Source organism: Pelodiscus sinensis, chromosome 3 (assembly GCF_049634645.1).
Source record: "Pelodiscus sinensis isolate JC-2024 chromosome 3, ASM4963464v1, whole genome shotgun sequence".
Taxonomy (NCBI): domain Eukaryota; kingdom Metazoa; phylum Chordata; order Testudines; family Trionychidae; genus Pelodiscus; species Pelodiscus sinensis.
This window is the reverse complement of record NC_134713.1, coordinates 68515175-68539570: the sequence shown is the minus strand read 5'-3', so window position 1 is coordinate 68539570 and position 24396 is coordinate 68515175. Positions and strand designations below refer to the sequence as shown.

Here is a 24396-nt window from a genome sequence, read left to right as displayed (position 1 = left end):
CCCAGAGCCTGAACCCCCGGCCAGGGCCCTCACCCCCCAATTCTCTGACCTAGTCCTGAACCCCTTCCACACTCTTAACCCCTTGGCCTGCTCCAACCACACACCACCCACATGTGGAGGTGTTTTGTGATATGTACCAATGTGGACATTATGTGTTACCTATCACCTTCATATTGAAGCACATAAAATTGATTCTACACCTTGGCATGAAAAAATAGAAGGAACGCTGGCTCTTACCTCTTTGTGTTACAATTCCACCATCTGTACAGTGTTACAAATTAATATGAGGGAACTTGAATCTTTCTGTAATCCTCATTTTTTTCTCTCTTTCATTTTGGGTTATGGTCCAATACTTGGAGATTGAATAGAGTCAAGTGTTGCATGCCTGCTATATTCACTGTAATAGCCATAGTGCAGCCTGATTTTGAAGAGCATCGTGTGGCTTGAAAGCTTGTCTCTCTCACTAAGAAAAGTTGGTCCAGTACAAGATATTAACTCACCTGTCTTGTCTGTGTAAAAATGGCATTCTAGATTTTGGCTCTCTCTGAGAGATGAAATGCAATATAAGTGAAAAAGAGAAGACTTTTCATAGCAGCATTATATCCTTCCATTCTTGAGACTGCTCCTATAAAAACAACTAGTCTTGCCACAAATTATTTTAACTGAAAATAGAATGTGACAATTAATTAATTAAAAGCTAAGCTCATCCTCTGCCTGAATTGTGTTACTGATGCAATTAACATGCATCTTGTTTGAAGATTCTGCAGTTAAATTTAGTTTACAGTTTTACTGATGATGCATGAGCCAAACTGAATATACCTTCTTCCTCTTGCTTGTATTGGCTCTGTGGGGAGTCAAAAGTAATACAAATTATTTTAGTCACTAAAGTCAGCATACATGACTCAATGCACAAAGGAAGCAGACCTATGGAGTGAGGAAATACTATTTTTACAGTCATTTTTCTGATCATAACTACAGTTGGGATAAGGCGGGGGGAATCCATTAGAGAAATGGAGCATATTGATATTTATGTGCCAAGCCAATGAGAGGCAAACGATTTGTTGTAAATAGCGAGCAGCAACATCCATCTCCCCTAATGGGAATGCCATGTGTGCATGTGCTTTAAGCATCCTATTTAATAGCGAGAACTTAATGCGAAGGTGAGGACCGAATAAAAGCAGGATCACCCACACTCAGTGTTTCCATAGCAGAGGCTGGTAATAATTTGCAGGTGGTGCCCAGAGCAGACTTTCCATTGCACGCCCCCCTTCCCCCCGCCGGTGCAGGCAGGTCCACTCCGGCTCTGAGCAGCACCTGGCTGGCAGCGAGCTCTTTCCCTCGGGAAGTACCAGCTCCTCCATTTCAGCGGGCCTCTGACAGCGAACGCAGGTGCAAGGCGCGCAGCTCCTACATACCTGGAGCGGCCGGCGTGGCGAGCCCGGCCCGGGGGATGCTCGGCGGAGCGCGCGGCCACTGGTGCACGCTCGCGGAGTCTCCTCCCCTCCCAGGCCGGGACCCGCCCCCGCAGCAGCAGCAGCAGCAGCAGCAGCAGCGCTGCTTAGCCCGGGACCGCCAACAGCAGGGAAGTGGTTAGTTGAAGGAGGCGGCTGGCAGGGAAACGTTCCCTCCCCCGACCGGGCTTCCAGCCGCTTTGCCCAGCAGCCGCAGATCCAGCCTCGAACCCATGGGGGAGGTGGCGCGGAGCGAGGCGCAGGCGGGCTACCGTGGGGGGCAGCCGCAAGCAGAGACAGCAGCTCGCGCTTGCAAGCAATGCGCCTCGCGGGCTGCCGCCGCCGCCGCCTCCTCCTGCTGCTCCCAGCTTTGAACCTTTTGTTTTCTCCAGTCGGGGGCAGCGAGCTGCTGCTGCTGCTGCGATGTCGGGAAAGTTCCGGGAGGCATCGGCTCAGGCCGGGCGTTTGCTCCGCCGGGATCCGCAAGGCGCGGCGCGTGCTCTGAGGTGAGACTTTGTTCTCTCGTGCACCCTTCGCCAGCTGGTCGAGCCGAGCGGCTCGCTCCAGTTGTGGGTGCGGGGCGGGCGGACGGGGTGGATGTGCCTGTGTGTATGCGCCAGCGCGAGTGGAATAGGAGAGAGGGCAGAGGTGAACCCCAGCACTGTGCCGGGCTCGCTTTCTTGATTTCGAGAGTCCTGCACAATTCTCCTCGGTGCATTTGTTTTATGTAACTTGCCGTGCGGGGGCACCTCCATGGGAACCCAGTCCTAGCCGAAGTCTCGCCTTTCTGACTGGGGCTGAGCTAGCAATGCAGCTTCTCCATGGCACCTGGGGCTCTTCCATTCGGGCTGTGGTCTCTAAGCAGCTAGGCCATTTTAGAAATCTGTACCCGAAACACTACTTAGACTCCTGGGCCCCAGGCGACTGGCTGTCAGACCCAACGCAAGCGGCTGATCCTCTCCAGCCTGCCTTCTAGGTGGAGAAAATCTGCTTCATCCTGGCTTTACTGCAGGCAGTAGCCTCCCCAGGAATTGAATTGGGGGGGGGGGGTTCGAATATACAAGGGGGTGGGTGTCAGGGCCGATAAGGGGTGACACCGTGACGGTGAAGGTGGGCTGTATGGCACCATAGTTCACAAAACTGGGGGGCTGTTGGGGAAATTCAGGCGATGGTGTGTGTGTGTGTGTGTTTGTGGAGGGGGGAAATCCCTGACTCCAGGAGCCCTTTATCTAGCTATTAATTAAATAGGCAGAGTGGTTACTAGGGTTTTGTGACAGTCTTCAGCAGTTGCACTGCTGGGGAGTTCAGCGGAAGACACAGACTCCTGTCCAAATCTAAAGGTGCTAAAAAGGAGAGGTTTTGTCAGAGATGAGGTAGGCACTTCAGGTTTCTCACACACTTGTTTCCCCAGACAAACCTGCACATGAAGCCTTTCAGTTTTTTCTGTTTTTTCCTTCAGCTGCCCCTTCAGATTCTGGCATTATTTTATATCTGCTTAAACTTGTCTATAGTGATCTTTGCAAAGGTGGCAAGAACCCACAGACCATATGTTTTCATTTATTGCCTGAGATGGGGATTTGGTCTGTGGGGTGGCTTCTAAATAAAAGCTGTAGGTCAGTATGTGATCCAAACACTAAAGCTCCCTATTATTCTCTAGACCAGTGTTTCTCAACCCGTGGTACGAGTCCCTTTAGGGGGTACTTGAGAGACGTTTTGGGGGGGGGAGGGAGAGACACTGCTGCTAAAAGTACCAATGACTCTGAAGTTGTTGCAAATAGATAGTCAAAGTATCTTATGCTTAAATAGGATATTGAAATAATTTTTTTACATCCAATTAAGTTGTTTAAACGAATGTGTTGCAATGGTAGAAAAAAATTGTGTCTCTGAAAACTGTAGGTACTGAGAATACTTATATTTTTTTTTCTTTGAAAAAGGAGTACAGTACTTTATAAAAAAAGTTAAGAAACACCGCTCTAGAAGATACATTTATAGTAGATATTTAAAGGGATCAATGTCATCTCTTGTCATTGCTTACCTTTTCAATTGTGTTTTTTTTATTTGATTTTATAGCTTATACGGTGTCCGTATTTCTCTGTTTTTTTTACTTCCAGTTCTCTCTCTCTCTTATGTATTGTGTCCACTTTGTCTGCAGAATTGCTGATTGAATTGGGTAGCTAGGGACCCAATTTCTATTTTAAAATATATTCTGTAGTTTTGAAATACAAAATACTTTTAACCAGAGGATTCATATTATTTATTTCCTAAGAAAAGAAGATTGTCAATTCTTTGTGAAAACTACAACACAATCTAGTTATATTAAAATTTTCTGTAGTTGCCAGCAGTATTTTGTATCTATCATCTTGATTGTGCAAAGTTTTTGATTAGGCAAACATATGCACCCATTGATATATTTTTGATTAAAGAGTCTTTTAGTCAAAAAAGTGCCCTATATGAAAACATGAGAAATTGCATTTCTGATCAGGATAGAACAGTTTTATTTGTGGGCTTTGTGTAGGCAAAGCAACTTTTTGCCTAGCATCTTTCACACATGACTGTATAAAGTCAAATAATACAAGGCACGCTATGAAGTGTTTCAATAAGTAGAAGAGTAAGTCACTTCTAACAAATCAGTTACGGTATAGCTATTTTCCTATTAAAATGGAGTAAAACAAAGGAATATATATGCATAAAGCTACAGGTAACACCTTTGTTTGCAAAATGGAGCAGGAGAAGATGTGGCAAGCAAGCTGTGTGTGTTTGTGTGTGGCTGGCTGAGGGGGCTGTCAAAAATGTTTATTTTTATTGAAGAATAAATGTTTAAATACTGGGAAATACATTTTGTACAACGATTCTGTGCTATTGTGAGGGATATATGGTGCATCTTTCTCACATTAAATAGACCATTTTTGAATATCTGTTACAAGCCATTTTTCAAAGGCAGTTACATGGAAAAACTAAGCACTGCCAGCTCTTTAATGTGCTTTGCTTCAGTGTTTGCAAAGTGTTCTACTCTCTACTGTCAGTGATGTCAGGTTCAACAGGTCATATTAGACTTAAAAAAATCATTGTAATGAACCTATCTACAAAAGCAGATTTGACACTGATCAGTAGTATTAGAGTGTTTTTTATTCAGTGTGATCATCTTTGAATATTTGTTGCTGGTTTTCATAACTGAAAAATTGAATTTTTGCACTCATTATCTCACATCAGAAACCCAGATGCTTTGCTTATGCAATTTTACATGCATAAGTTACTAGGCAGTGTCTTTATGATCTCAATGTGTGTCAAATGTATAACTGCCTTTTTATAAATGAGAAAAAGTATATGAATCATGTCAACATTAGTGAATCACATGCACAATCTATATGTGAACAGTTTTAACCAAGAAGGACAAAACTGACAGGGACATACTCATTTCCCATTATCTGCTCATCTCTTAAGAGATGTTGACACTGTTAGGATTATGCCTAATAAAATTGCACATTTCATTTCTGTGCTATTCTGAAAATCTCCCTTTAATAATAAGAGTAAGTAATGTTTGTAGGCATAGCATATTAAAGGCTTCTTCTATATTCTACCACGTACTCAGTATAATTTATGTTGCTTTGGGGTGTGAATTAATTCTTGCCCCTTCTCCCCCGTTTCATCCTGAGTGACATTAGTATGGACAGCACTATATGGATAGCATCAGTATGCACAGCATATGTTAGCAGGAGAATGTCTCCTGCCAACATTGCTACTGCCTCTTATGGAGGTGGCTTTATTATGCTGGTGGGAGATCTCTTCACCAGACATGCTACAATGGTGCAGCTGTACTGGTGCTGTTGTAGACTAACCCTCAGTGATGAGAAGAGGTTTGGAGTTTTGAAGTTGGGGACAGGTAGCACTGTCGTGTAACCATTTGTGTGTAGATAGCTTTACTTACTGTAGTAGAAGGAAACATGGACGAGTCTCTTACATTCTGTTAGGACATTGGTCCTTCTTTGAAGTGCTGTAGATACGATGGGGGCATTAAAACATAGGGATTCTCACATGCTTCTGATAACCTTATTTCACGGTAGACATTTTGCATATTCACTCCACTATATATTGTGTTCTCATTTGAACAAACAAAAGATCTTAAGATAAATTAAGATATTTAATTGTGTAGAATTTGCCTTTGCTCATTTCAGCTACATTCGGATACTCCAGTCCATTTTGAGTAATAACTTGATCAATAAGTAATCCCATTGATCTCAATGGGCTCACTTACAAGTGGCTGCTGCACTTGTCTGGGGGCGTAAGGAACTCTAAGGTTGTCCCTTATTCCCCTGTGTTTGCTACCCATAAGGTGAAATTATATAGGAGAGGTGGGGAATGCAGCTGTGTTTATGATGCTATTCTCTCCTGCACAGGTGATCAGACAAGGTGTGGAAAGGCTTGGCTTCATTTCTCTGCACCGTCACCTCATATACTGGCCCGTGCAGCAGAAGGGGAAATAAGCTGTGTTAGTGAGGAAAGAGTGGCACAACTTATTTTCCCTCCTCCCACTCCAAATTTGTTTCTGGGACAGACCCACTGGGCTGCTAGGGTTCCATTCAGCACTTAGTGGACTGATTTTTAAATCATTATTTAAATCACCCAAGAAAAAATCATTAATTTTTAAATCAAGTTTCCTGCTGATACTACTGCACATATTTCTTAAACAATGGTGCAAATCTGATCACTAATATGTTAATTTACCACACAGTACAGCATTTTACAATATCTAATCTGTTTTTTTATATAACTTGATTTCTATTAATGTAGGGAATAGTACCTAATGCTCATTACTTGTGTCAAGCTGCAGATGCAGCAGCAGTACATTAGGAATGGTAAGAACTAAATCATACACACAAACACAATAGAACCAATATTTTTTAAACTAAATATTAAATATTACATGATTTTTTCACATTTTCAGTTACAGCGGTTTCCTGAGTTGCTGGCTGAGGGAAGTCCTTAAACTTTTTAAATTTTTAAATTTTATCAACTCTAACAGACACGTCCTCAGAGCAGTAATTGTGTAGTGCCCTTAAAACTTCTACAGCTAGTTCTCCTATTCCACACTCCCTCTGTCATTTTGATTCATAGACTGAAAAAAAAATAAGAGTTCCTGCTTTTTTTCAACTCCCAGTTGATTTTTTTTTTACGCTTTGAGTGAATAATAGCAAATGATGACAATAGTCTCTGTGCTTGCAGAGGAACTGACTGCTGTGAAAAGTTGTCTTAGCAACTGAAGGAACTCTGTATCAAGGTGCCTGGTTAATCATTTTCACCAATTCAGGGGAGTGACTTTGTTCAAAACATCATCAGTAAACATACTGATTAAATGGTTTTGCTTCAGCCCTGACATTCATTATTACTGGCATCACTGAAGAGTGACTTTGAGATGCCCATGTCATGGCAGTAGCATCATCTTCAGAATGTAGGCAGCTACCTTTATATGGTGGGGGAAGGGAGGTTAAGAATGTTCGCGAGAAAATGGGGTGGAGGTAGTGTTTGATCAATTTGCTTTCTTAATGCCTGTAGTTCCATTTTCTTGTGAGATTTCTTTTGTTAATATCTCTTGAAGTGCTTCACTTATCAAGGGTTAAATTGGTAAATTTCCTGTATTTATCTCTTGCACACTGTTCAAGCTCCTTCTCATACAGTGTATCTAGTAACCTTCCACCAATGTCTGCTGTACCAGGTGTGTAGCCTGGTCATAAGGACTCGACCATGTCAGTAAAAGGTTTTTATTGTTAACAATGTGAAAAGGAGAATTTGTGGTTTAAATGAGCCAGGCAGTCTTTTTCATCTATTATATATTGTTGATATTTTCTGGTCTTTACTACAAACTTATCCATGGTGATACTTTTACTGGATGTTTGAAATCTTTTGTTTGCTGTTGCTACTTGATTGTCTGAAATATGTTTAGTTGCAGCACTCCTGCTAAAAGTACCAGTGACTCTGAAGTTGTTGCAAATAGACAAAGTATCTTATGCTTAAATAGGATCTTGAAATAAATTTTAAAAATGATTTTGATAGTCATTCTTCTCACTCTATTCAGTTAATCATTTAAATTTTTTTAAAATTTTTTTTAGTAAGGATGCAGATAAGATTCCAAGTTACCAAAAAGGCTAAGACGGACGTGTGCTTACAAGGCACTTGCACCAAAACAAGTATAGGATAGAGATTCTTTGGGACAGCTGAGATAAGCTTAAGTTAAATAGGGAATAGATTTAAGGCATCACCATTATGATGTGTAGCAATGATGTTCCAAAATAAGGGGCATGTATTATGTAATATAAAATAATAAAATGTCAGCTGCTACAGTGTGTCAATTCTAAATTTCCTTTATTGCAGCTTTCAGTACCATATATTTGGATGATAGATTCTAAACCTACTTAACTAGTTCACTTTGCAATGAATCATTCTTCAAGACTCTCTTTATGCCTTTTAGTATAAGTGTGATTTAACAAGTAAATTTCCAAACTACATTGGTTGTTGCTAGAAAAAAAAAGTTGATCTTCGCTAATCCTTATGGCTTGTTTAATTAGTTAAGTTACTAACCAGTTGATCCACATTGTTCTTCAGACATATCCACATTTTAATCCACATCATTTTCTCCCAGTAAGCAGTTTTCTTGGTAATGCTTCATTCCTGTAATTAGTCCCTACATCACCATCTTGCACTGCTTACACTTGACAGGTTTTCCTTTTTTTACTCAAGGAGTGAATTTACCCAGATATGGTCTCCCTTACACTTAGAAGCCATGACAGTAAAAGTGTGGGGAATATAGGAAGCTTTCTAGTCTATTCTAAGGATGTTAAGAGGCAGGTAATTCACTAATCATGTAGTCGATAAGGGAAGGCTTGCTCAGTCCCAGCTCGTGCCATGTCCCTGAACTACCCCCCACTGCAGCTCTTCAGTTTGAATGTCGTAAGAGTCGAGCATGCAGGCAGCTCGGCTCCTACTACATTTAAATTGCAGAGCCGCAGCAGTGAGAGCTCCTGAACCTGGAGTAATCCGGGACTGAGCTGGGCTTGCTCAGTCCCAGCTTGTGCTGGGTCCAGTATCCCCTGCCTGCGGCAAGCCTGGCCCACCCTACCCCCTCCCTGCTGCCTCTGATTGATAGAAGTAGCAGCATGATGGGGGGAGAGGTGGCTCTCCAGAGACGGTGCTGGGGAGAACCGGCTTTTAAGCCGGTTTCCCCCAGCACCGGCTCCTGTTTCCCTCCCTGCTTGCTGCCTCTGATACAGAGGCAACAAAGTGGGGGGGGGGGGGGGGAGTGAGTAGCCAACTTGACTACTTGCTTGCATTTCTAATCCAGTCTACAGTTCCTTTCTCTTCTGCCTCTCTCCTTTCTAGGGTTGCCAGGTGTCCGGTTTTGAACCGGACAGTCTGGTATTTCAGCTTTCTGTCCAGGAAACAAATTGAGAAAATACCGGACATATAAATGTATTTTCTAATTAAGTTTTATTATTATCATGAGTATCAGTACGTAGCTGCGTACTGTCTGGCCGGTAGACATGCTCACACTGTGTGAGCGTGTCTACCAAACAGGCAGTATGCAACTACACAGTAGAGAGGAGGGGGGCGGGGCCAGAGCCGGATGGAATCCCCGGGGCTGGACTCTCCCGTGCACCCCGCTGGGACTGTGCACGGGATGGGCAGCACCCCAGGATCTGCTTGCGCCCGGGCTAGTCCCACTCTCTGCCGGCCGATTCTCCCCCCGGCCAGCCCCACTCCCCCTGGCCAGCCCCGCTCTTCGCCAGCCGGTCTTCTCCCCACCCTGCCCCCTGGCCATCCCCACTCCCCCGACCTCCTCCTGGCCAGCCCCGTTTGCCTCCCAGCCGGTCCACCCCCACTTCCCCAAATCTGAGATCAAGTGTGTCCGGTATTTTTTTGAAACCATCTGGTAACCCTACTCCTTTCCTATATATTGTGTCTCTGTCTTTAAATCATCTTAACCTAACTCCTCTGCTGTGCTTGGCTGAAGTCCATCACTTCATAAGCACAGAACAAAAACAATCCTATCCAACTTGGCTCTTCCTTTGTACATGTTACTGTAGTCTGCTGAGAAACAGAAATTGAAAGCCAGGAATTTAAAGAAGCAAGAGCTAATAGGCTGGACAGACTAGGGCCATTAATTCATTTTTTGAGACAGCAAGTGTATGTGTAGTGTGTTTGTGATGAGATTTAATTGTAAACAAGAAATTTAGTATTAAATTGGATTTTTTTAATAATCAATAAAAGTAAAATCAGATTTTTTTTACATTTTTTAAAAATAATTGATTTTTATCTACCTTGATTCAACGTGAGTAAGGGTATTAGAACCAACCCCAAAGCTTGACAATATTCTTATCCCAATGCCTTTATTTAATTGCAAGGAACAATTTCAATAGAACAGGTTTTTTTTTACTTGACAGCAAATTATTTACTCTGCAACAACTAGCATGACAGAATGCTTGGGCTAAATGGTTCGAAGCAGGTTTTAAAGTAGCTAGCATGGCTGAAGTCCAAGTAGCTTTCTTGATGCACATATTCTTTTTCATCAGAATTATGAACAAATCTTGGGCATGTGAATATCAGTCTGGAATTTTGTAAACATGCATTTTGCTTTTTTGTTCAAATCTATGGTGTTTTGCATATTCTTGGTCACATCTTGATTGTAGAATATGTGTATACAGTATATTATGGTTTGGATTTGTTTTTATTAGGATAGTAATGGAAGATATCTCAATGTGTCTAGATAATAGTCCTAGTTCTTACATTGAGGTCGTCTGATGAAAAGCACTGAGTACTTTGCAAAGGAAGTCAGAGTGGAGTGTTAACTGCAGGGTGAGGCCGAGGGATTTGGAATATAGGAGGGGGCTTCAGGCTGAGTCTGGGGTAAGAAGTTGGGGTACAGGAGGGGATGTGGAGGGTGGTGATTGCCATGTGTGGTTCCCAAAAGCAACGGACAGATCCCTCTGGCAGCGACTTATACTCAATAGTAAGGTGTTATTCAACAGCGGCTCCTAGGCAGAGAGGGCCAGGAAGCTCTGTGTGCTGCTCCGTTCTGCAGGCACCACCCCTGCAGCTCCTGCTGCTGCAGTTCCCGGCCAATGGAAGCTGCGGAGTCAGCACCTGAGGCACAGGCAGTGCTCAGAGACTCCATGCCCCCTCCTAGGGCTGTAGGGACCTTGCCATGCCTGCTTCTGAGAACAGCATGGAAGGAGGGAAAGCAGGAAGCCTGCCTTCTTCCTGATGCACTGCTGGACTGTTCGTGCCCAAAATCTCCCAGTTTGGCTGCAGTAGCCTCTGGCAGACGGAGCCTGAATCTGGGAGATTCTCAGTGAAAATGGGACAAGCCTAATTTGACGTATGGGAGTAATCCAATTGACTTTAATGGCACTTTTGAGGTACTTTGCTGAATCGGGTATAATTTGCTGTTGAAATAAACATTAAGATTGCAAAGGCAAGCACTCAAACATTAGGGGTTGCCTGTGTTCTTTTAACTTAGCTTGTGGGTGTCATTCCTAGGCTTTCTAAAAAGCACACTGAAAAAGTAGAAATTCCATCATGTTGCATCCTGTTGATGCCTGGACCGTTGACATGTGTAGGGTATGAACCTTGAATCACATGCAGACTTTTGCCACTTAAGCTAATGGGCTAACTGATAGTAATACTATGTTGTCGTTCTGCAAGATGTTTTCACAAGTATTTGTTGGCAGCAAAGGAATGGCGAGACTCCAAAAAATTGAGATCTATTTGACCATTTGAGGCTCTGATGGGAAGTATGCTGTAGTGGGTGCAGACTTTTCTGCCAGGGTGGATTTGATTTAAATCTTTAGACAGGAAGACGTGACGTAACCATGATTTCAATCACTAGTAAGGAAGGCTCAACTTAATCATGGGTTTTCTACATAAAAATACGTTTTTGTTGGTTGTCATAACCTTGATAAACGTTCTTCACAACTCAGACATAGATGTAGGTTTCATTTTAAAATGTAGACGCTGTACATTTTTAAACAGTGTTTTGAAAACTTTTGAGATTAGTTTTACAGATATATGAGAAAATGAATGATTGTTATTTCATTTATCAAAGGTAATCGAAGCAGATATTTATGGAGTCATTGGGAGGTAAACTATCTCCAATTTAACAGGTTAATCAATAATATTTGGAGGATTTTCTTGCCATGCTGTATTGGGAGGAGAACATCACCAAACATACATTTAAATTGTTTTATTAAACTAAAACAACAATATTATGTATTCTGGATTTTTTTTCTTCAACAGTAAATACATATAATTGAACAAAACAAGCCTATGATTTTTTTCAATTTAGTTAAACATTCAAGTTTTTTTTTAAATCAGGTTTGTTTTGTTAAAACTGTTCTTAACTAAAATGGAGATAGGGACAATAGGATTGTCTGGTATTTCTCACATCTTTCTTTCTCTCAACATGCTTGTTGAAAGCAAAAATATTATTTCTGGAGACACAAATCCACAGTTTGAGAACTGCAAAACTGTGCATATCTAATGGTATCTACTGAACACTGACTCCCATTGGGTAGACAGAAAGATAAACCTTAATGTAATCAGAAGCCTCTGGAACCCCCATAAGATTGAATCCCTAATCCATGAACTATTGGAACTCAATTACAATTTTTTTTCTTAAAAATTACATGGATTAGAATTTATAATCCCTATTCCATGATGATCTTTAAGCTATCATGTATCTTAATTAAAATTGTCTTTATATAGGTTTTTCCTCAAAGAGCATTTTATCAAAAATCCAATTTAATATTTTTTTTAATAATTGATTTTTATCCACCCTGTTTTCTGCCCATTTCTCTCCCAAAGTGTGACTCTTCTGCCTTATCCCCTTTAACCTGTCTCTGCCCCACATCTGGCTCTTCAATCTTAATACCATTCTCCTTGTCTACCCATTCCCAGTTTCGTCAGGTTTTTTTTTTTTCAATCCCAGTTTCCTTGATTAGCCAATCAGTTTTCCCACAGCTCCTATTTCCAACCTTCTTGCCTAGTAGATCCAAGTGTCCTTCCCAAAACACATCCTTATAACCCCTCCTGGTGTCATGCACAGTCTGGCTACGTCTACAATATAGGCTTCTTGCACAAGAAGCCTTTTGTGCTAGAGTTTTTGTGCAAAAACTTCTTGCGCAAGAGCACGTCCACACCTCAAAGCACATCACAAAAGCAATGTGCTTTTGCGCAAGAGAGCATCCACTCTGCTGACGCTCTTCCACAAAAAAGCTCTGATGGCCATTTACAAAATGGCCGTCAGAGCAGCTGTGCCTTTTTTCCATAGGGCAGTGATCCCCAACCTTTTGGGGCTGCCGGGCGTCCCGTGGTGGGGCCGCGCATGCGCCACGTGCCTGGGGGCAGCACCACGCATGTGCCACATGCCCAGGGTGGGGGCTGCACATGCGCCGGAGCCCGGGGCGCAATAATGGCTCAGGCTGGCCCTGATCTCTAGGCAGGCGAACATAAATGCAATGGCAGGTGCCATGGTGCCTTCGGGTGCCATGTTGGGGACCACTGCCATAGGGATTTCTAGCACAAGAAATCTGGAGCGTCCTCACTTGCCACCTTGCACAATAGCTGTAGCGCTAAAAGCAGTTATGCATCAGAAAAGGAGGTTTACCTATGACATAAAAAGCCCTCTGTTCTGCTATTTAACTGCCCATTTAGTTGTGCAAGAGCTCATTTGAGGTGTGGCTGCTCCCCAGGTTTTTGTACAAAAACAGCTGTTTTTGCTCAAAAACCTTGTAGTGTAGACGTAGCCTCTGTGTCTCCACAGCTTCTGCTCTTAGTCCCTTTTTCCCTTTTCTCCAGCTGTTCTGCCTATTTTCATTGCAGGTCTGTCTCTCTTCCCCCCCCCCCCCCCCCATTCAAATCAGGCATCCTATTGCTTCATTCTTTCTTGGTACCATCAGGGGCTGGGATATCATTGAAAACACGGGAGAGACTGGCTTCCTGCTCTCAGTTCTGGTACCCAAACCTAGCAAGGCCTAAAATAGCCCAAAATTACAATTTTAGGGAAAGTTTTACTCAGACCTGTATTGCCAGTGTGGAGGGAGTCTTAGGGAATTTAGTAGCTGACCATGTTCATATGGTAATACGCCCCTCCCTCCCCCAGTTTTATAATTTAGCCAAATCTGTGTGGATTTTCTTGGTGACAGCAAAGGGCACATTCACGGTGCAAAGACCAAACCTCTGCCAAGTTTAAAATCCTTGCTTTGAAACATAGTGGCATAAGAACTTTTCAAAGGAAGGATGCTGGATATTTTTAATAGCTACCCTGGGGGAATTCTGTGCCTAAAAATTTAAGTTATGCACCAACAATTACAAGTACTGCCCACAATATTTTAAAATTCTGTAATTTTTGTCAAAATAACACCCAAATAATCACACCAGTTTCAGGTTTTTTGGTGGTTTATTTCCAAATACTCGTCAGCAGTATGTCTGTAAAAATACAGACACACACAAAAAATTGTTCCCTGAATAGAGAATTGAAGAAACCCCTATGACGATCTAGTTCCTGTGACCTCTTCCCCATCCTCCTCCTCCCCCCCCCCCCCCGATCCTAGTTGTGGGGTTCCCCTTAGGATTGTCAGATGGTTTCAACAAAAATACTGGACACACTTGACATGACATAACAGTCTACATGATATCTTATTTAGAAAGTACATTTATATTTTCTCAATTTGTTTCCTGAACAGAAAGCTCAAATACTGGACTGTCCGGTTCAAAACCGGACACCTGGCAACCCTAGTCCCCCTTGCCCAGATACCTGCACCCTCCCCCCTCATACCTCAGACATGCCCTCCCCCCCAGCCAAGACACCTGCCTCCCTCCCCCAAAAGCAAGGGATCCAGAGGAAGAAACAGCCTGATGTCTGTCCCAGGTTTGCAAGGAGTTTCTTGTATGCTGCCCTCAAGCTCTGTCTTCTATGTGTGAGCTGGGCTCTGTCAGGTCCAGTTGCCCCTTGTGGTGGCTAGCAGCACTGTAGCTCATTTTTGTGGGGAAAATAAAGTTTATGCACGTAATATTAATTTCTGCAAAATTCTTTATTGCACAGTGGTGCAGAATTTACTCCATAATATGTGCATATTTATCCTTTTTTCTTGGACGTCGCTGAACTATTTTCACTGGAATTTTCCCAGAAATACTGAGTTGAATTTTTCTGGCAAAGTCCAAAAGCAAGTGAAAATAGGGTCTTATAATGAGAAATATCTGGCAATCTCAATCAGCAGCAGTAACAACCCTGCCTATAATATCACACATACAAAACTGTGTTAAAAACATTAAGGTTGCAAAATCAAGCACTCAGAATTTACGAAAAATCCTAGAATTAAAGTTGCATGTGCAGCCTTAATTCAGCTTTGTATACACTCTGGGCCATATTAGAGGCAGGAGACCCAAGGGGTGCCATGCTTGGAAGGCATCTGGCTCAGGGTGCTGTTTTTGTTGTTGGCATCTTGTGTGAAAGAGATAAATCATGCACCCAAATTACTAAATGAGCTACAAATTCAATTAAAAAAAGTTTAACAAACGGGTTGGAGTGCTAAAGAGCCTCTTCGCCCAGGGTCCCATTTGGTCTCAGGCCAGCACTGATAATACAGTCTTTAATTACATGATCACATACTATTTCCACAAGATTCCTTCCTCATTCAGTGCACAGGATGGCTTAATGAGCATCTATTCAATATTTTGTTTTCTCCTCTTTGTTCAGTTTGTGGTCCCATGCTTTATGTGCTGCACACTATTCAAACCATGCTCTGAAGACAGAATTATTCATTTTATCATTAATTTTCTATAGCGTTTATCACTATACTATCAAGGTGCTTTGTAAACATTAATTAATTTATCCTCACTGCTCAGAACACTTCTGTGAGGCCAGGAGGTGGTATTATTTACATTTTATGATGGGAAGCTGAAGAACAGAAAAAAATTAGGTCAAAAGTATCCACTAATTTAGGGTGTTCAATTTAAGTTATTTTAAAGTCCACAGAGGAAAATTTATGCAACAGACCTACAAAGAAAAAAACAGATTTTTATATGAAGATTGTAAAAATTGTACTTTCTAAGGCTGAATTGACTGGATTATAAAAAAAAAAAACTATTAGAGCAGTTTATTGCATTAGGATTTATTGTACTCCATAAAATAGTAAGATGTTCAAAAAGCTATATAGTTCTTTGTTTATGTTCTGAAATCACGCTTTTCCATTATTATAAAGTCCATACTGGGTCAGAACAAAGTGGCCAATGCTAGGTGCCCCAGAGGGAATGAAAAGAGCAGGTAATCATCAGGCAATCCATCCCCTGTGTCTGTCAAACAGAGGTCAGAGACACCATTCCTTCCCATCCTGGCTAATAGTCATTAATGGACCTATCCTCCATACATGTATCTAGCTCTTTTTTTTTTTTAAACCCTGTTTTAGTTATGTTCTGCACAACATCTTCTCGCGTGGTGTTCCACAGGTTGTCTGTGCTGTGTGTGAAATGCTTGATTTTGCTTGTTTTAAACCTGCTACCTATTAATGTCATTTGGTGACACCTCATTCTTGTAACATGGGAAGGAATACATAACTCTTCTTTATTCACTTTTTCCACATCACCAGTCATGATTTTATAGACCTCTATCATATCTCCACTTAGTCATCTCTTTTCTAAGATGAAAAGTCCTAGTATTATTAATCTGTCTTCATATGGCAGCTTGTTCCATACCCCTTAGCATTATGTTGCCCTTTTCTCAACTTTTTCCAGTGCCAAAAATAGTAAAAATGCCTTTTTAAAATGTTGAAATTATTCTACATTCTGATGCTCTTTGGACAATTTATTACTTAGCCTTTTTCCATTGAGTTTTGTATTTTATCAAATCACTTAGGTTTAAGGTCTTCTGTGTTGTTTGTTACTTTTGAAGTTTCCATCAATTTGTGATTTTTTTTTTTTTTTTTTTTTTTTGCATGTTGATGGTCGGTGTGTATTTGGCTATTAAATTATATTTTTCTGACTATTTTAAATTATATTTAGATCATAATTTACAAAAGACTAATCAAAAACCTTCCTTGAGGCTTTTAAAGAGGGCACTCAGGCATGCTTGCGCTCAATCATCAGACGTTTGCGTGTGTATATGTGAAGAAAGTGCTTTAGAAAGGTGTATGTAGCAACAGCACTAGAAATGGACTCCCTCTTTGTTTACAGAGCAGAATCTGTACATCTAGTGAAAATGAAAGCCCCCTCTCCCAGAATGCCCTAACTCATTTGAACAGCTCACCATTAGAGCTCAAAAGTTAGTGTAACCCTTCTGCCAGGTAGAGTTGGCAGCAATAAGGGCCTGGTTCAGTATTTAAGGGACCCTTTTCAATAATACAATACCCAAACCAGCTTGAGTCCCCATCCAGTGACCTGGGACAATCACACATCACACTCTGGGCACCTTCAAAAGGCAATACAGGCAGTCCCCGGGTTACATGGATCCGACTTACATCAGATCCCTACTTACAAACGGGGTGAGGCAACCCCGCACTAGCTGCTTCCCCCCAGCAGACCAGGGAGACACGAAGCTAGCGCCGCCCCCAGCAGACCAGGGAGACGCGGAGCGGCTTTTCTCAGCAGACACCTCAGCTTGAGAATAAAGGACTGAGGGAAGTGAGGTGTGGGAGAATAAAACTGAGCTCTGGAGAAATGTTTGGCCAGAGTTTCCCCTACAATATGTACCAGTTCCGACTTACATACAAATTCAACTTAAGAACAAACCTACAGTCCCTATCTTGTACGTAACCCGGGGACTGCCTGTACTTCTCTTCTCAGAAGCACAGAGTCAGAGTGTAGCAAAAAAACTTTAATAAAAGGAGGGAAGTAACTCAGCATTAATTTGGAAAAATGCTACAACTAGGGTTCATGGACGTAAAACATGAATTTTGCATTGAAAATGTATTTCTTAAGCAAAATAAATGTTATCTATAGTCCATTGAACTGCATGTTTCCTTTGCCCATGGCCTTCAAGGTTTTAGAACTGGTAGATTTCATCCTCTCACCTACTTTTTTCCAATCAATCAATTGATTTTTAACTTTGAAGTAGGGATGTAAGTGACGAGTTGACCACCCGATAAGCCTAGGCTTATCAGGTAGTCGAGTCACTACTCAGGTAGTCGAGTCACTACTCAACTAGTCACTTCCCTCCCTTTTGCTGCGTCTGTATCTTATAAGCCCATTTCCTCCATCACCATCTCTGCAGGTGGGCAGGAGAGGCAAAGTTGCAATGGGGGAAATGGCGTGAGCACGGACTCAAGCAGTCTCCCCTCATGCCAGGTCCCAACTGCTGCACCTCTGCCCTTTAAATATAGTAAGAGCTAAAAGGCAAAGGTGCAGCAGTCAGCACACAGCACAAGCGGGGACTGCTTGAGTCCCTGCGTTCCCCACTGCCCCTCTGCCTTTTAAATGTAGTTTAAAAGGCAGAGGAGCAGCAGTTAGGACCCGGCACATTTAGTTGTTCAATCAAAATTTACCATCCCTACAATGAAGTAGTCACTGAACTAAACTACTTGAAACGAAGAAAATGTTTTCAGTGAACCTGCAGAAGAGACTACTGTCAAAAGCAGATGGGACACATGAGCAAACTCTGATTCCAGGTGCTGAGCCAATGACTTGTCCTAGTTAAGTAGTTTGACTTTCTTTAAACCTTGGTAGCAAAGATACACGCCTTTATAATTTTTGTTGAAATAATTTTAATAGATTATAATAGGTTTAGACTTCCACCTATGTTTTCCAATTTCAAATTTAATTTTAATTTTATAAAATATATTTTAGATTTTTTTAATGCACTCTGTATGGGAACATCATAATTTCCCTGAATAATAATAGCAACATTAATGGAAGCATTAATCTACACTGAGAGTTAGGTCAGCATAGTTTGTGGATTTTGCAGCCTAAATGTTAAAGGTGGGCTGACTTGAATCTTTGGAGTATCTTCTAAGAGTGTGTCTAGATTAGAAATACTTTGGCTTTTCTAGTGTAGACACTTAGTACAATGATTCTTCTATTGCTTAGCATATCTATCCCTCTGATGTCTGGTCTATGCTACAAAGTTATGATAATTCAATGTAAGCTGCCTTGAATCAACCTAGTTGTGCAGGGGTTGATACTTGAGGTTTTTCTCCCACTAACGTAAGTTCTCTATTAGGGCAACACAGTTACACTGGCATCCATGTGAGGTACTGAGGGTGACAGTATAAGTGCAGACCTGTGTCAACCCTGCTAGTTCTTCAGCAGCTTCCCCACAATACCTGACAGTGTCTACTCTGGTCACAATTAGGAACTCCACTGCCCACAATTAGGAACTCCACTGCCCACGAGTCGCTGAGACTGGAAACTTTCTCCCTCTTCTTCCCCGCCCTCTCATACTTCAAAAGTTCAAATATTTTTAAAATGTCTTCTCCTGACTGTCCAGCTTACTGAGCAGATCTCCATTGTTGCCTGCAACTGATATTGGATCTCCTGAACTTATGGGGAGAAGAGGTTGTGCAAGCAGAGCTATGGACCAGCCACAGAAATGTGGACCTCTATGAGCAGATCTCACAGTAGTTGCAGAAGAAGGGAAATGACAGAGAACAGCAGCAGTGCCACATGAAAGTGAAGGAGCTGTGGCAGGCATATCAGAAGGCTTGGGAAGACAACAGTCAGTATGGTGCTGAGTCGCAGACCAACTGCTTTTACAAACAGCTGCATGCCATTGATGGCAGAGACCCTACAAATATTTCACATTGTATAACTCTGAGGAGCTGGTGTCACAGAAGAAGAGAAGAAAGGGGAGCATGAAAAATGAGTAGGGGGTTCACTATGCTAAAAGAAAAACACCCTTTTGGGACTCTGCCATAGTCCAGCAAAAGCTCAGGTGAGCCTGATGCAGGGGAACAAACCTTAGGTAAGTGTGTAAATGTATTTCCCATTACAATGAAATCCTAATGGTGCCCCAAACTTAACAGGGTGCAGCTACTGACTTTTCACTGTTTTACTCCTACTAGAAGAGATAGCAGTATACCTAGAGAGAGATCAACTTTCAGGGGAGTGGCCATGTTAGTCTGCTTCAGCAAAAGCAAGGAAGAGTCCTATGGCACCTTAAAGACTAACAAATTCATTTGGTCATACATTTTAATGGGCTGGAGCCCACTTTGGCAAGTATCTGTTTCATGCATCTGACAAATTGATGTTTCCATACATGTGGAAAGATGGGAGTGTTACATTTCCATGAGGAAGACCAGTGCTAGTGAGGTCAATTCAGTCAGGGTGGATGTGGCCCATTCCTAACAGTTGTTGAAGTGTGAATACTAAAAGATGGAAAATTACTTTTTGTAGTGAGCTAGCCACTCCCAATCTCTATTCAGACCCAGTTTGATTATGTCAAGTTTGCATATGAATTTCAGCTCTGCAGTTTGGTTGTGAAGGTTTTCTTTTGTTTTGTTTGTCCTGTTTTGTTTGTTCCGGCTTGCTTTTTGTTTTTGTTTGCTGTAGTCTGTTACTGAGTGTCCAGGGAGATTGAAGTGCTTTATTGCATTTTGAATGTTACCATTCTTGATGCCTGATTACTTATTTTGCATAGAAGCAGTCCGGTTTGGCTAATGTCACTGGTCCTTTAAGGTGCCATACGCTCCTTGTTGTTTTTACAGAAGAGGTAATGTTGTTATCTGTTTTTTGTTCCCTTGTGGGATTAGGTAGGGGTGGATGGGCATGCAGAGCAGTTTGTTTATGCATGCAGGGATGTCCTTTGAATTCCCCTGAGAGAAATTGATAAAACTGTTATGAAATACTCTCTACTCCTTTCCTGAAGGTTTCTATGAATGGCATCCCTATTTCTTTCTGCGCAGTAGGGCACTTTTCCATGCTGGTCAACAATAACTTTAGCAGTAAACAGGCTAACAGCATGTGGACCCTGACAGCTTTGGGATGCCAGCATTAGCTGTATTGTTGGTGGCTTCATCAATCTCGGAGTGAGAGATCAGCTAAAATCACCACTGCCTGTTGAAAATGGTGTCAGTATTTAGTACCATTTCCCTTTGCTCAGTTGCTCAAAACCATTAGTTATCCCCTTCTCACTTCTTTCACTTGTGGCAGGCTATGCTCATCAGGGCTGGTGCAGTGAGTGGTGCAGTGCGCAAGCTCTCCAACGCAGAAGTATCAATAAGCATGTTTGGTTAACATTTTAGGGGAGCAAAGGAAGGGAGTTCTGACTCTTTACTCTTGCTTTCTACTGTGACTACTCACAATGATACCTCTGTGTTTCATCTGTAGTTGCTGCTTTTATGACCTTGAGTGGTTTCTGCTCCACACCTGCAGAATGTCTGAGCCAGTTAAGAAAAAGAGGACTTGGGATGACAAGTTCAATGAGATCTTGCGAGCCAGTGCTGTATCAGACCATGAGCAGAGGGCATGGAGGATCACTATAGCAGACTATATGGAGAAGGAATGAGCAGAAACTCTGATCCAGGAAGAGGAGAAGGAGATGCAGTAGTACACAATGGAGCTTCTCCAACAGCTAAAACAGCTACTGCAAATTCTTGTGGATCTAAAGATTCAATGGTCATGGGTTCATCTCCCTTGTCAGCCTCTGGAGAACTGCACTATAGCACCTCCCTATGTCCTCCTCAACCTTCCAAGTAGCATCTGGAGGTGCAGTTCCACACCAGGGGAGACTTGGGACAAACACATCTTCATGTACGCTGACCTATGAGAGCAGCAGTTACTAAAATAGAAATAAATATTCTTAAGCTTGGTTTCACACGTTTATTGTGTTTTTAATGTACTTGCTTTTAACTTGCACATAATTTTGCAGTTGTTTTGTTACTCAATACAAATTGTATTGTTTGGAAAATAATTTGTCCTTATTAGCTCCCAACATCTGCTGCCAAATGGCTAGCAGTTTTAAAAGTGTCCACTTCCTTGGTGGTGTTCAGTGTGATACAACATATAGGATCAGTAACAAACACAGTGTAATGATAAATGTACAGCAAATGCCATAAAATTAGTAGGTGCATTGACACTACAGTCATACATGTACAACAAGCACCACAGGGTTCCTAACAGGCACCAAAACAGCAGGGAGAGGTAGAACACAGTACATCACAATGCACTACTGTGGCTCACTACTAAAGGGCTCTTTAGAAGCCTCCCTGAGTTGCACAGCTTTGCACTGAGTTCTTCTAATTGCCTTTGTGTCTAGCTCTTCAAATTCAGCTGCTCCACTTCCACCCACCATCCTGGCTGCAATATTTTCCCTTTGCTTCAAAGATGTTCTTATGCAGGTCACAGCAGGCAGCTATAACCACTGGGCTGTTGTTTTCACTCAGATCCAGCCCTGTGAATAAACAATGCCAGCCTCCCTTCAATTTACCAAAAGCTCATTCAACTATCATTCTGCACCTGCTGAGGCAGTAGATTATTTTTTCCTTCATGCTGTCAAGGCGGCAGGCATTCAGATTACTGAGTTTAGGTAGGCTGGGTTGCCCAGGATCTCTTTGACATTGCAACATCACCAGTAGTAGTCCACTAATGGGGAAAGAGTTTCTGCTAGTTTCTTTCAGAACAGTCTTATGCTCTTAATGTGAGCATCTGTGGCATGGTGATATGGTGCCAAAATAGATACAAATTCTGTCCATTGCTCCATTGTAGTTCAGGAAACCCACTGCTACAAATCCATCTTTCTCAGATAGTTGAGAGTCACGGTCCTGCTTGGCAGGAGATAATGGACTTACAGGCTGGCAAGGCAAGGATTTTCCAACTTCAAAATTATTTTCCACTAACTGGTAGCATTCTGTGGTTATAGGCTTCCAGAGTGATTGCCAATTGCTTCTCCTCTGTCAGTGAAACTCTCATTCTGATGTCCCTATGTAGAAGGGCTGTTTCAAGCTTCCCATATAGATCCAGGAATGTGGCCTTCCACATCCAAAAATTCTGAAGCTATTGCATGTCATCTCAAATCTGGTGGGATCGTATTGTAATACAATTTCTGCTTGTTTCTCAGAGCCAGAAGTAATACTCCACCATCTGCAGCTGCTCTTTAAATACTACCAACAATTTGAAATGGATCTTGCTGTGTACCCCAGCAATCTGTCCTCCACAGAATCATCATGCTGTCCTCTGATTTGGTGATTCTTGTGGCTCCACAAATACTGAATGATTGTGCACACTGTGTTTGCCAGTAGTGTAAAACTGTGCAGGCTCCATGTTTCTGTCGGTGAGGGTGAACAGTGAATTTGAGGGCTGGTGTGTTTTTTTTTTTTTAAATAAAGGTGCAAAAATTATAGGATACAGATGTTATGAGATGGAGAAAGTTGCATACTGGGAAGTTGACTCCTTGCATCTAGACAGAAAAGTATAACTCATTTCTTTGCCTTCCCACTCCCCCCTTGCATTGTCAAAACTTCCCAAAAAAGTGCATGGGGCGATAATTGATTAATTGCATTCTTGATGTACCACTCTGTGTATTACCACAAGCATGGCTGCTGAGTACACGCAGCGCCAACAAAGGGAGCCAAGTATGCACAGGCGTAAGTGATATACTCACTGTGGCGGCATTATGCTTATGTAATTTGCGTTGGTAAAGGTTTGCATTGTAGACATGCAATGAGAAGTGGTAGCTAGGTTGATGGAATAATTCTTCTTTCAGCGTTGCAGTGTCTACAGTGGGGCTCAGGTCAACCTGATTACATTACACAGTGTGAATTTTTTTTACTTCAGAACTTTCATTCATGCTTAAATTTGACACTTTACGAATGGGCCTTAAGAAAGATGCTAATTACCTTACACATTACAAAGATAGCTTCCCACTTATCACCCCTGATTAGCCATTCATTGTCTCATAAATAGCTATTCCCTCCCTCCCTCTCCCTCGCCCACCTTCTGTACTAAATCTGATTTGTCAGTTGAATAATGTGTTCACTTTTTTCATTGTATTTCTTTGGTATATATGGTCATGCCAATTCTCTTCCAGAATATGATCTGAGGAAATGGGTCTGGCCCACGAAAGCTCATCACCTATTAAACCATCTTGTTAGTGCTACATAGTTTTTCCTTTTGTTTTAGCAAGATCAGACTAACACAGCTACCTCTCTGTTACTGTTTAACTGTAGTGTAGACCAGCTCTGTGACTCTAGATGTTGTTTGTGTTGTGAAGGTGGATGTCAGCTGAAAGTTTGGCAATACTGTACTCAATACTAACTCACCTCAGCATTTTTAAGTGTTTGAGAGCAGGGAAGTATTGTACTCTGCCTGACTTGTAAGACTTGGCAGGCAAACCTATCTCTTTATTCTGAGAGGTTTCCACTGCAGCTACTATGGTTCCTGCAGCTACCAGGAACTAGGTAATATCCATTCATTTCATTTCACAGAGATTAGGAAACATCAGTTTTGTAGAAGTGCATGAGTGCTACTGATCTGGGCTGGCTTTGTTTATTTAGCAAGTTCTAGGTACCTGTACAATTATCTTAAACATTCCCCCAGTAAAAAAAACTCAAGTCGAAATATCCTTACCATACATGATTTTTGCTTCCAGGCCTCTTCATGTAGCCTGCTTAGTTGCATGAGAAGCCTGTATGACACTTAATAGCTTGCCATATGTATCACCATACCCCAACTTCCTCAAAAGTGCCCGTCCCAGAAAGGCCCAAGTAAAAATGAGCATTGTAGTGCTTCCTAAAGGCTGTTAAATCTGGGCTGTGTAGGATGAAGATGAAGGAAGAGTTCTAAAATTGAAAATCATTCTTGAAAAATGACCTGTCAGCATCTCTCTCCCTTTGTAACCAAGGCACTGTCATCTTGAGCAACTCTGCTGATTGCAAGGAGAGGAGAAAGGGTTTTCAGGCAGTCCAGTGAAAGACTGTATCCTGTCATCAGTTCTCTGAGGCATCCAGTCCATCAAGCCAACGTGTGTACTTTT

General features: G+C 42.0%; 1 protein-coding gene across 7 annotated transcripts in view; it reads left to right on the top strand.

The window, feature by feature from the left end:
• The first annotated feature begins 1073 nt into the window (after nt 1-1073).
• Nucleotides 1074-24396, top strand: part of GPR63 (G protein-coupled receptor 63) — a 47755-nt gene continuing 24432 nt past the window's right edge. For 2 of the 7 annotated variants that reach the window (XM_075923911.1, XM_075923907.1), the window contains exons 1-2: nt 1074-1396; nt 1844-1957. The gene's annotated coding sequence lies outside the window, so the exon portion shown is untranslated. The other 5 variants (XR_012902606.1, XR_012902605.1, XM_075923909.1 and 2 more) reach the window with 5 other exon arrangements.